This window comes from Mesoplodon mirus (assembly GCF_964341445.2).
Source record: "Mesoplodon mirus genome assembly, chromosome: 7".
Taxonomy (NCBI): domain Eukaryota; kingdom Metazoa; phylum Chordata; class Mammalia; order Artiodactyla; family Ziphiidae; genus Mesoplodon; species Mesoplodon mirus.
Window position 1 is genome coordinate 120477415 of NC_138983.1, and position 14263 is coordinate 120491677.

A 14263-nucleotide genomic window follows, 5' to 3' on the forward strand; every position below is an offset into this window, starting at 1 on the left:
AGAGAGGCCTCGTTCCCAACTAAAAAATTACAAATTAGATTTTAGATGTACTGTCAGAAATAACATCAGGACATTTAGTTTGATGTGAGCTGTTGGCAGTTGAAGATAGAAACAAATAACCTTCAAAAGAGAACTTAAAGTCAACACTAAAAAGACAAACAACCCAATTTAACAATGTGCAAAAGACTGGAACCAAACACTTCACAAAAGAAGATATATAAATGGCCAATAAGCACATGAAAAATTACTAAATGCTATTAGTCATCAGAGAAATGCAAATTAAAAGCTACAATGAGGTAATATTACATATCAACTAGACTGGTTAAAATTTAAAAGATTATATGAAATGTTAGGAGGATATAAAGCAGCTAGTATTCTCATTCATTTCTGGTGGGAGTGTAACATGGTGCAGCCACTTGGGAGAGCTATTTTTCACTTTTTTACAAAGTCAAGCTTATATCTATCCTGTTACTGAGCAATTCAGTTCCTAGGTACCTACTCAAGGAAAAATGAAAACAAATATTCATAAAATGACTTGTACAAGAATATTCATAGCAACCTTTTTCACAAGCAGGAACAACCCAAATGTCCATCTGCAGGAAAATGTATCCAAAACAAATTGTGGTATAGCACAAATTGTGGTATAGCAATACAGGAAGATGACACAGCAATAAAAAGGAATAAACTACTTATACATGCAGCAACATAAACAAGTTGCTAGAACAAGCAACAATAATAATGTGACAAGGGACTTTCCTGGTGGCTCAGTGGTTGAGAATCCATCTGCCAATGCATGGGACGGGTTCAAGCCCTGGTCCGGGAAGATACCACATGCTGCGGAGCAACTAAGCCCGTGCACCACAACTACTGAGCCTGCACTCTAGAGCCCACGAGCCACAACTACTGAGCCCATGAGCCACAACTACTGAGCCCGCATGCCACACTGCTGAAGCCTGTGCACCTAGAGCCCGTGCTCCGCAACAAGAGAAGCCAACGCAATGAGAAGCCCACACACCCCAGTGAAGAGTAGCCCCCATTCGCCACAACTAGAGAAAGCCCGCACGCAGCAATGAAGACCCAACGCAGCCAAAAATAAAAATAAATAAATAAGTAAAAATAATAATAATAATGTTACAAGAAGCTGAAAAGTGGTTGTCTCTTTTCACTCTTTCTGAGGAGAGGGGAAAATTGACTGCAAAGGGATAAGAGGGAACTGTCTTGAGTGATGGAGCCGTTTATTTTTGTTTTGAGTGGTGGTTATACAGAGTATGCCATTATCAGAACTCATCTAAGTAACCACCTAAGAATTTGCATTTTATTGTATGTAATTTATACCTCAGTAACTCCTTTTCTCTCAAAAAAGGGGAGTTTAGTAATAGAGGTATAGATTTGACAATTATCTGTGTAGAAGTATGAGTGAAGCTATAATTAATAATGAGACCTCAGAGAGAAGGCAGCTAAGAAGTGAGTTTTGTTTATGTCTTCATTTAGGAGGCAGGTGGGTAAAGTGGAATTGGTAAAGTAGAAGAATATCTTGGGAAGTAAGGATAGTTTCTGGCCTGATTAGACAAGCGAGGGTTTAGAATGAAGAGGGGTGTGTTTGGTCATTATGAGATCATCAATGCTTTGAAGAGAGTACTTTTCAATAAATTGGGAGGTAAAGCCAAATTTCAAGAAGTTATGTACATATGGATCGTGAGAAAAGGGAGAAAGGTATTATAAAATTATTTTGAGGTTTTTAAGGTAGAAAGAAGGAGAGAAGGAAAGAATTGAGGTCTATAGAATTCAGTATTGTATCATGCTTTTTTTGTGGTGTTGGTCTTAGTGTTTGAAGAAGCTAGAAAAGAAAAGAATATAGGCAGGAAAGAAGACACAGTTGGTGAAACAAGGGTAAACAAGAGACAGTGGGATCAAGAGCACAGAGGGAATGGTTAGCTTAGAGGAGAGGAATTCCTTCTCTGAGAAGGTGTGCATGGGTGCAGTTACAGTGAGAATTAGAGCTTGTGCTAAGGATATGGCTACAGAGGTACTTAGGGGGAAATAGAAGGAAGATGAATTTGTTAACATAGAATAGATTTAATTCATTCTGTAATGTAGCAGATGAGACATCAGGGAAAGAGCAATACATTAGACACTGTAGTATGGGGAAAGGTTTAGAGCAGCTGGCGGTGTTCATATGACAGTCAAGGGATTAATAAAAGCATCAATGATTAGCTTTGTGGGAGGGAGTTCATGGTAGACTCATAGTGAGCAGTGCTTTCCAACCCAGGAGGGGAAAGAGTAGACAATATGAATGACCCAGGTTGGAGAATGGAATGGTACAGGACAAATGCATGTAGGACTTGAGCAGTGTTGAAGTGGCTGACCATGAGATCCAAGTTGAGGAGGGAGGTAAGTGAAACAGCAAAGGAGTCTCATGAGCTGAGAACAGAGCAGTGGAGCAACTGAAGGTTAAGAAGAGGGTGAAGTACTTTTGGAAAAAACATTCGTTATCAAAAAAATAAAAACTCTAGGGGCTTCCCTGGTGGCACAGTGGTTGAGAATCTGCCTGCCAATGCAGGGGACACGGGTTCGAGCCCTGGTCTGGGAAGATCCCACATGCCGCGGAGCAACTAGGCCCGTGAGCCACAACTACTGAGCCTGTGAGTCTGGAGCCTGTGCTCCGCAACAAGAGAGGCTGCGATAGTGAGAGGCCCGCGCACCGCGATGAGGAGTGGCCCCCACTTGCCGCAACTAGAGAAAGCCCTCGCACAGAAACGAAGAGCCAACACAGTCATAAATAAATAAATAAATAAATAAATTTTAAAAAAATAAATAAATAAAAAAATAAAATAAAAAAAAATAAAAACTCTAACCTTGAGTCTGTACATAACTTCCCAGCAGCTTGCCACTTTCAAGTTCTCTTCTGCTTCTGGCACTGATTGCCCTAACTGTGCCCTGCTAATTCAGGAAAGGCCGTAGGTCTTTGCACTCTCCTCATCTGTTCCTTCTTTGCATAGAGAGAGGTTTCCTGTGCCATCTGGTTTTCTTGCTTCATCTGACTAGGTTTAGGCCAAAAAAGTGATTTTGGTGGCATGCTGAGAATGCATCTACAGTGCATGATTCATGCATTATGAGGCTATGGTGTTTATGCCCTTTATTTTTGTTTGGTTAATTAGATTGCACCTCATTCCATAAATGGCTGAAGTAGCTTTAAGTGAAAATAATACAAAAACAATGATTTTAAAATATAAACAAGAATAAAGAACTGAATCAGAAAACACATGTAAGAGTAGAAAACAGCCACGGGAGGTGGGGGAAGTGAACACAAATATGCAGGCAGTAAGGGCCTAAGCGCTTCAGGTTTGGCTCTAAGCTTTCTGGCTGTCAAAATGAAAAGAAGATATAGTCATTTACAGAATTTTATCTAAAAGAAAGAAAGGTACCTATTCTTCAAAGAAAGGAAAACTTTTCTTGGTAGTAAATTCTATAATAAATTTTTCCTTTGGGGTTACTTATGAGAGGTACTAAGTAAGCCATATTTTTAAAACAAAAATCCAATTAAAACTGTTAAAACTTTTCAGAGGCTTCATTGTTTTTGGAATAAAGTCCAGGAATCTTAACAAGGCTAACAAGGATGATTACACTGTACACATCTGAGGCTTAAAAACAATAACAGTAAAGACTATCATTCCTTGAACATCTGTCAAGTGGTAGGCATTGTGCTAAGTCCTATACATTTACTGTGCCACTTCGTCCTCTCAAAAATCTTATAAGGTAGGGGCTAGTAATATCTCCATATTGCAATAGTGGAAACTGAGGAACAGGTTAAACCAGTTGCCAGGTCGCAGAGCACGCAAGCAAATAAGCGACTTAACCAAGGCCTGAAGCCGTAGTCTGTCTTCAGAGCCTAAGTTGTGAATGACTCTACTGCACTAACTGGTTATATGCCTTCTTAAAGTTTTTTGAACTTAACAAGCTTCTTCTGTCAGTGACATCACACATTACTCTTTCTTCTGCCGGCAGGATTCTCTGCCCTCCCCTATCCCCTTAAGCATGTCAATTAATTGAATCTTGAAGGATATAATTGATTTAATCATAATTAATTAAATTATCATTAAAACTAAAGACAGGCAAAGCATGTAACAGTTTTGTCCACGATGGTGTATATAACTGTTCTTGATAGAGCTTCTTGAGTTGCTTTGGTCCCATATTCCTTCCTTATCTTTAATGGAAGTAGGAAGCATTTAAGCCCCTGTCTTCAGTACTTTGGAAACTGGCTAGTGGACTTACCAAATCTAATGACCAAATCTAATCTAATGACCACAAAACCCATAACTATTCAGATCTTCATTTTGATTCTCAAAATAGAATGCATGAATTTCTGATTCCAGATCTGTGCTCTGGTTGATCTGGAGCCCTAGAACGCTCTTTGCGCTCTACATGTTCAAGTCTTGCCTTTTTTAAAGGCCTAGTTGAAGTTCTGTCTCTTCAGTAAAGTCTGTCTCAATGAACTCTATCCACATTGATTTCCTCTTTTTTTATTTTTTTATTTTTTTTACAACTTTATTGGAGTATAATTGCTTCACAATGGTGCGTTAGTTTCTGCTTTATAACAAAGTGAATCAGTTATACATATACATCTGTTCCCATATCCCTTCCCTCTTGCGTCTCCCTCCCCGCCACCCTCCCTGTCCCACCCCTCCAGGCGGTCACAAAGCACCAAGCTGATCTCCCTGTGCTATGCGGCTGCTTCCCACTAGCTATCTACCTTACGTTCGGTAGTGTATATATGTCCATGCCTCTCTCTTGCTTTGTCACAGCTGACTTTTCCCCCTCCCCATATCCTCAAGTCCATTCTCAAGTAGGTCTGTGTCTTTATTCCTGTTTTACCCCTAGGTTCTTCATGACATCTTTTTTTTAATTCCATATATATGTGTTAGCATACGGTATTTGTCTTTCTCTTTCTGACTTAGTTCACTCTGTAGTGATTTCCCCTTTTGAAAGCATTTAATTCTCTTTCCTGCACAACTCACTTTAGAATTTGTTTACATACTGCCTTTCATTGTTATTTAAGGTCTTCTTGTGTATCTTTTTATCTCTACTAGATTGTAAGCTTCTGCTGAGGACTTAGCACAATACACAGCATTTTATAAACACTTGTTGAATGAATGGTGTAATAGTCTACTTTGGCCTTATACACCTTGTTTACTCGGTGAAGACAACAGGAGAACACTGCCAGGTGAAGTAGTCTGAAGGTACTTCTTTGTTCAGATTTTGAAAGGAGTTTTCCGTCAGACTACTCTTCAGGAGATAAACATGAATGAGGAAATACTAACTGAATCAAGGGAGAAAATTGGCTTCCTCTAGTGTACTGAGCAGTTTTTGAGTACTTACTGGTAGTTACCACCCTACAGTTATATTCTTTCTTCCAACTCCCACACCTCCCTAAAATAACCTTTTTGGAGTATAATGATAAATAAGAGCATATACATTTAGTCTGAGTAATTTTTGTTTTCCATTTCTTTTTTTTTTTTTGCGGTACGCGGGCCTCTCTCTCACTGCTGTGGCCTCTCCCGTTGCGGAGCACAGGCTCCGGATGCGCAGGCTCAGCGGCCATGGCTCACGGGCCCAGCCGCTCCACGGCATGTGGGATCTTCCCGGACCGGGGCACGAACCCGTGTCCCCTGCATGGGCAGGCGGACTCTCAACCACTGTGCCACCAGGGAAGCCCTGTTTTCCATTTCTTATATAGCAGTTGGTGCTCATCTCTGAAGGTTATTATTTTCTTAATCTAGCAGCATGGAGTATGTACTGGCAAATGAATTTGCTAAAAAGAGCCTAGAGTTAGTTATAAATATAAAGTTTTGACTCAAATTTTCCTTTGGAATCAAAGGTGTGATTAATGAAAGTTATTCAAGCTTCCTACGTTCTTTAGAGGTCTTTCTCATGTTTGTCCATATGGTCACACACAGAAAATGGTGCAAAATCTTAGGGTGGTCACCTTGTCAGACCGTTTCGGCACTGTTCAAACAATTAAACCGGCAGTCAGCAGATTCCGGCCTGGTAATTAAATTACCCAAGGCCTTTGTTTTCAGATTTCTGCTCCTTGATATTCTGTGTCTTTCCAGGCCAAGCATGTGCCTGAGGTTTATTGATTCATTTCCTGTCTTTCCCTTTCAGTGGTAACGTATTAGGATGCTGGCTCTGGTGACTGAAAAAGGGCTTTGTTTTAGCCAAAATACCTTTAGACACTTGGTTACTCAGAGAAGCTAAGTGACAATTTTTGCGGCCTTTAGTTACTATCTTTTTTTTTTTTTTTGCGGTACGCGGGCCTCTCACTGTTGTGGCCTCCCCCGTTGCGGAGTACAGGCTCCGGACGCGCAGGCTCAGCGGCCATGGCTCACGGGCCCAGCTGCTCCGCGGCATGTGGGATCTTCCCGGACCGGGGCACGAACCCGTGTCCCCTGCATCGGCAGGCAGACTCTCAACCACTGCGCCACCAGGGAAGCCCTAGTTACTATCTGAACAGCATAAAGGTAATGTTAGAAAAGACGTTCATTTGCCTTCGATTATAAGTTTAAATAAACTTTGAAGATTTTACTCACTTTATAACACCAGTATGACTCTAACTTAAGTTTTAATTCTTTGGGTTTTAAAATTATTAACCAGGGTTCCAGGTGCGGTAGTGCTTAAATCTGTCCTCACTTCTCCAATTTCTTCCATCAGTGCTTTACTTTTGACCTTCATCATTTCTCACTTTAATTACTTCAGCAGCCTAAGGTCTCTTTGGCTCCAGATCTGTACCTCTTCTAATCCGTCTTCCATGTTGCCGTCAAAATGATCTTTCTAAAATGCAGATCTGATCCTTGTCAGTTTTCTGCTTAAAATATTTCTCTTGTTCCTCATTGCCTTTAGTGTATAAAATGAGGATTTCATATAGAATTGATGTAATAATGTAGCCCCTATCTACCTTCCCAATGACATCCCCGTCACATGTTTTATGAGCTTAATTAACTGAACATAATCTATTGTGCAGATGTATTGGCAAATGTTGCTCTCACACGCCTGAGGATGGTAGATGTGAATGTAGAAAGATATTAAATTGGTGTATACTTCAGAAGGGGTATGCAAATGTTGAGTTCACACAGATAAAATTAGCCTGTCCTTGGATGTAAAATTTAGGATATTTCCTTTTGAATTTTTATTAGACACTTGTAACAGTTACTTTATGTAATTGGATTACTTGTAAATTTTTCTAGTTAACTTTTAGGGACTGCTAACTGCATGAAAGAGCCACCATGATTCATGATCCAAAAAGTTGCTGTTGGTCTCCCCTCATCTTTTTAAAATTCGGTCAGACATTAAAAGAAAAATCCCAAGTGAGGTCTGTGTGCTAGTCCTACATCTCACTTCTAATATAAACATCGTGGGGTAAGCCATATAACAGTTCTGAACCTCAGTGTCTTCTAGAAATGAGGGAATTGTTTAAGTTTATTCAGTACTATGCGTTTGATAGTATGCCTAGTGTGGGGGATTGAAAAGAAAAAAAGAAATAAGTGACTCGACTACTGTACTAGAAGAGTTCATGGTCAGTTTTCTAGGTCTAAAGAGCTGATGTCTACAAATCTTAAGAAACAGTTTTCTGAACATTTGATGAATGAAATGGATTTGTCAGAAATGATTAACTAAATTGTTTTTAAGCCTCACATGTTTGGAAATATAAGCATCACAGGCCTTAATTGAATAGACTAGTTTCTGAAAAGCAGTCCAGTTTTCCTGTTAACTTCTGTATTAATTTCAGCTATCTCCTGCTGATTATTGGCAGCTTGCCTTTAGTTATGGTTCAAAGCTGACATTGTGTTCTGTGAGCAGTGAGCTTCTCCCATGTCTGGCAGCTATAGCTGCAGCTAGGCTACAGTGAAGGGAGAGGGAGAAGCATCAGCTATTCTGCTCCTGGGCATAACCATACCCAGCCGAATTCTGTTAATGTGAGGCTTTTGGCAGTCTGTGTTTTCTGTGTCTTTAAGCATAAATTTCTATTAAGTGAACCATTGTATTTAGGAATTTCAGTAAGGTTGAATTAATTCAGAGAAAGCTATTTCTTTGTGAAAGGGGAGAACCAGAGGTAGAATTTATCTGCTGATTAAGGTGGTAAGAGAGATAGATTTCCTATTTAGGGTAAATGGGGAAACCATAGTCCACATAGGAAATGATCTATTCTTCCCCTTTGGGAGAATATTCTTCTTTCAGAAAAAGGTCTCTGAAAGAGACCACTGAGACCTTATACATCTGAAAATGCCTGCATTTTATCCTCATACATGAATAGATAGTCTGATCGTGCTATTGCTCCATGTCTACTTTTGAAATTTTTTTTAGTTCTGTCACAGGAATACATTGTTTAGAGAGGGTCTGTTGTATATCGGATACAGTTCTAGGTGCTCAGAACACATTAATAAACATATAGTCCTTCCCCTCTTAGACCTTATATTTTAGTGAGAGTGTTTTAGGTTGGGCGGATTAAAAGAAAATGTACTATGTCACTGTTTCAGAGAAGGTAAGAAGGCTAGGAAAACCAGGATGGGGATGAAGATTTGTTCCTTTATAAAAGGTGGTCAAGGAAAGCCTTTCTGATACATATTTGAGCAGAAACCTGAAGAAAGGGTATATAGGAGTAAATTTTTTGAAACCTTACATGCCTTGAGATCTTGCATGTCATCCATAATATTTAATAGTTTGTCTTGGAATCGAATTTTAAGTTGGAAATACTTTCCCTTCAGAGTAATAAGGACATTGTCCCATTATCTTGTAGTTTCCAGGATTGCTTTTGAAAAGCTTTGAGTGATCCAGTTCCTGATGCTTTGTTGAGAATTATTGGTTTTTGTCTGTGAGTTTGTACGATCTTCTCTTTGTCCCCGGTCTTCTGAAATTCCACAATGATACACCTTAGTGTAGGTCTGTTTTGCTTCACAGTGTTGGGCTATTGGTGGGCCCTTTTAATCTGGAAACTCATATACTTTGGTTCTAGAAAATTGCCTTGAATTACTTAGTTGATGGTTTCCTTCCCTAATTTTCCTTTTCTTCTCTCTCACGAATGCCTATAATTCAGATATTGACCGTCCTGGACTGGCCCTTGAATTTTCTTTTCTTTTTTATTCTCCTGTTATCCACGTTTTTGTCTTTCTGCTCTGCTTTCTGGGGGATTTTATAAAAGTTTTCTTCCAACTTTTCTTTGGCTATCATATTTTTAATATCTAAGTTTATTTCTTTCCCTGATTGTTCCTTTTAAAGGAACACCTGGGCTTCCCTGGTGGCGCAGTGGTTGAGAGTCCGCCTGCCGATGCAGGGGACACGGGTTCGTGCCCCGGTCCGGGAAAATCCCACATGCCGCGGAGCGGCTGGGCCCGTGAGCCACGGCCTCTGGACCTGTGCGTCCGGAGCCTGTGCCCCGCGGCGGGAGAGGCCACGGCAGTGGGAGGCCCGCGTACCGCAAAAAAAAAAGGAACGCCTGTTTCTTATTTGATGATTTTACAATTTCTTAGCTGAGAACAACAATAATTTTGCTGTATTTTCTTCTCCTTTTTTCCTCCAATTTGATTTTTTTCTGTGGTTGTGTATGTTTTGGTTTATGTGTTTTATGTTAGGAGGTTTTTTTAGATGATTACTAGATGTATTTTATTGTCAATTCCTGGCAAGAACGAGGAACTAAGAAGCTGACTGGAAACTAAGCCAGTGGATGGGATTTGTCAGCTGTGAGTTTAACTATAGGAGTGACCTGACTGTGTTCTTTTATTAGAGATACCCAGTGTTTGTATATTCATTCTTGAGTTGACAAGAAGATTCTTCCAGTCTTCTACCAAGAGGGTAAAAGCTTGGTTACCTCATGGGTAAGGAAGACTGAGGCATGTCAGTATCCAGTATGCATATGTTTATGTAATCCTCTTGTTTTCAGTGGTATCCCTGTGCCTAGGATCCTTAGTTTAGGAACCCTCTGTTTTAGTCTCTCAAGAGACTAAGCCTCCAGATTTCTACTGGAGTAGAAGTCAGGGCACACACCCAATTACATAGAATGAGGGATGAGATTTGGAGATTGAATTGCTTCTTAAAACGTCTCCAACTGATCACCCTTATTTAGCTTCACTCACACCAACTTTCAGAGCTCCTTGTGCCATCAGTTCCTGAGTTTTGGGGGAATTCTTCTGGGTCAATTGTACTGATTCAAGGTATTTTCCATTGCTGACACTTCAGGTTTCTCAAGTCAATTGAGGTTTGTATTTCAACACTGAAACTTTTTGTTTCCAAGTTCTACAATTGGTTCTTTTTCCCATTTCCTATTTTTTTTTCTTAGATGTGATTTATTCCCTTATGCCTGGGAAGATAGTAAACATATATACTTATCTCTAGATGTTCCTTTTTTTCTCATCACTGTGTTTTCCTTTAAATACTTGAACATAATTAAAATAACCCTTTTATTGTTATTTTTTGATAATTCCATCATTTATATCATATCTGGGTCTGTTTCTATTGTCTCTTTTTCTCCTGGCTATAGGTTACATTTTCCTGCTTTTTGTTATGTCTAGTGCTTTTTTTTTTATTGGATGCCAGACATGGTGAACTTTACATTGTCAAGTCTTTGGATTTTGTCATCTTTTCTTAAAGAGTGTTGAGATTTGGTAGGCAGTTAAGTTACTTATAGTTCCTTTTGATCCTTTCAGGTTTTGTTAGGGTAGGTGTTAAAGTATAACCTTTACACTAGAAACAATTTAGCCTCACTACTAAGGTCTCTACTTGAGTGCCTTGAACGATCAGTGAGAACTCTCCACTTTGGCTGGTGGAAATTTGAATGATCTCAGCCCTATGTGAGCTCTGGGAGCTATGTAGCTCACGGCACCCCAGTCATTCCTTGCCCAACCTTGTAGAATTTGATCTTGTACACACATATCATAGAATTTAGCAAAGACTTAATGGCACCCCATGCAGATTTGTGAACTTTTTTTTTTCCTGCGTCACTCTCTCCTCTCCAGAACTTAGTCCCACATCTTCCAGAAACCTGAGACTTCTTGAATTCTCATTTCTGTCTCCTGTACACCCGTGCTTGGCCAACCGCATGGCCAAGTCTACTTGCTTCTTTTTAGTCCTCTTTCTTTATCTTCACTGCAGCAATTCTACACGCAGTAAGCACTCTCTTTTTCTTGGAAATTCTTTTCTGTGACAGGTTTCTTTTCCTGCTTAAGACCTGTCTACCTGTCTCATTTTTCCATCCCCTAAGAGAAGGAATTCTGTACATTCTCTCACTGTGAGCTCCTCTATTCTGAAGGCTTCAGTGCCTCTAGGAAGATGATTCTCAAATTTTTGACCTGAACCTTTGCGTTAGCCTGACCTCCAGATCCTAACTTTCTGCCTTGATATCTGGAGAATAAATTATAAAACTGAGCATATTCTCTTCTAAGTAAGCTCTACCTGTGTCCAAAAGTCTGTCACCAGTTTGACCATTCTTATCACCACTGAATGTCTTTGACTCAGTCTTCTTCTTTATGTTATTATCTCCTTAGTTGCCTAGTCTTACAAATTTTTTCTTTAAAATATTTTTCATTTCTGCTCTTTATATTTTCTATTACCTTAACCCTCATTTCATCTCTCATTAATTCACCTCCAGCTCATGTTTAGCATTCTAAGTGCTCTCTCGCCTCTAGTGTTCCCTTACCAATCTATCCTATGCACAGGTGCCAGTTTAATCTAAAACTAATTCATTCTCATTCTCATGGTTTTGTCTGTTGTAAAGTACCATTATCAGTTTATGTATCTTCTACTCCACTCTGAGTTTCTTGAGGGCAGGATCAATATCTATTCATCTTCTGTATCCTCAGCACCTCATAAAGTGCCTTACACATAATAGGCACTCAGTAGTTGAATGAATGAGGTAGGGCTTGTTTCGATTTTAAGGTATATTAACGTTTTAAAGTAGAGAGTAGTCAGGCAATCATTAAAAATGTATGAATCGATTTTATTTTTCAATAACAACTTTTTGATAATAGCAAAAAATCTTTGAATATTGATTTTACTGATTCATGAAAAGTAGGCAGTACCTTGAGAGCCAAAAATAATAATAATAATAACCAATTGGCATTATAGTAAGACAACATATTTAACACCTACCAGTGTCAAAGAAATGTAGAAAATCCTATTTTCCCATAAGGAACTGAGAAAAAGGGAAGCATTTTTCCTAACATATTAGCCACATGGCATATATCTCATGCTTTAGGTGACTGCTCTCAGGACTTCTGCTGTTGAGAGCAGTATTATTATCATTGATTTTGGAAAATTCAGATTTGCTTGGAATGAGAAAAGCTCTGCTACCTGTTAGTTTCACCTGTTAGTTTATTTCACCTGTTAGTGTATATTCTAAACGTACAATATGTCTCATGCTGCATCAAGTAAAGGAATCTGAAGAAAAGGAAAACTAAAAGACTCAGAAACTGTTGTGGGAAGGTTTTGCTTCTCCATGGTTTGAGGAATTTGATTTACAAATCTAATACTGTCAATACATTCTTGACTAACATACTTAAAAGCTTTCTGGACCTCTATTATTTATTTTAATTGGAATATGTGGTTACAAAAAATCAGAAAACCATAAAAGCCATTTCCATTTTTTGTTCTATCCAATCATTCTTCATTTACATGTTTTCCTTTTCTTTAAATTGAAGTAAACTGGGAATTCCCTGGCGGTCCAGTGGTTAGGACTCAGTGCTTTCACTGCCGGGGCCTGGGTTTGATCACTGGTCAGGGAACTAAGATCCTGCAAGCCGTGGGGTGCAGCCAAAAAAAATTAAAATAAAAATTGAATTATAATTTATGTACAATAAAGTACACATATCTTAAGTTTATAGCTTGATGAATTTTCTACTTATGATTCCTCTTAGGTACACATCTCCTAGGACAGGATAGAGAACATTTCCATTACCCTAGAAAGCTGCCTCATGTTCCCTCCCAGTCAGTATCCTCAGAAAGTAACCATTAGCCTGATCTGTGTCACCATAGATTAGTTTTGCCTGTTTTTGAATTTCAGATAAATGGAATAATACTCTTTTATGTCTACCTCTTTTATTGAACCTATGTCTGTGAGATTCATCCATGTTATTATATGTATCAGTAGTTCATTCTTTTCAGTTTACCTTTTTTCACAAGAATAATACATTTTTTGAAGAAATTTTGGAAAATATGTAAAAGGTAGGGGTAGAAGTGGGGAGAAGAGAGAAAAAGACCCAAGACAAGTATTACTAACTTTTGGTTTATTTCCTTCAACTTTTATTCTCTGTATATGCACATAGTTTTCAGTAGTTAGAATCATGTTATTTAAGTTATTATGTATCCATTTTTTATTACATAACATACAAATATTTTTATTGCATAACATATAAGTCTCTGAGCAAGGCCAGTTGTCCTTCTGTTTAGCCCAGGCTGAAGTTACTAACAGGCTAGAATTTTCACTTATTCATTTAGTAATTCAACACATATTTGTTCAGCCTCTGTTGTGTGTTGAGTGCTCTTCCAGTCTCTGTTCTAGGTACTAGGAGTAGAGCAGTGGACAAGACAGGCCAAGTCCCTGCTCTTCTGGAGGTTACACTCTACACTGGGGGAAGATGAATATTAAACAAGTAAAAGTAAACAAGAAATTTTCAGATAGCAATAAGTGCTATGAAGATAACACATAGATATGAAGCTACAGGAACTCTCATATACTCTTGGTAGTATGTCAATTATTAAGTAAAGTAAAATATAAATATACCTTGTGACCCAGAAATTTTGGGGGGGGTTCTTTTTTTTTTAATTGAAGTATAGTTGATTTACAAAATTGTGTTAGTTTCAGGTGTACAGCACTGTGATTCAGTATTTTTGCAGATTATATTTCATTATAGATTATTATAAGATAATGGATATAATACCCTGTGCTGTACAATATATCCTTGTTGCTTATCTATTTTATGTATAATAGCTTGTATCTGTTAATCCCATACCCCTAACTTGTCCCTCACCCCTGTCCTCTCCCATTGGGTAACCACAAGTTCATTTTCTATATCTGTGAGTCTGTTTCTATTTACGTATACATTCATTTGTATTATTTTTTTTAGATTCCACATATAAGTGATATCATATAGTATTTATCTTTGTCTGACTTATTTCACTAAACGTAATATTCTCTTGGCCCATCCACATTGCTACAGATGGCAGTAGTTTGCTCTTTCTATGGCTGAGTAATATTCCATTTTGTGTATCTGTGTGTGTG

At 38.6% G+C, this 14263-nt stretch overlaps 1 protein-coding gene across 3 annotated transcripts in view; it reads left to right on the forward strand.

Annotated features, from left to right (window-relative positions):
- Positions 1-14263, forward strand: part of SIK2 (salt inducible kinase 2) — a 128027-nt gene that overhangs the window by 20953 nt on the left and 92811 nt on the right. The window lies entirely within an intron of this gene.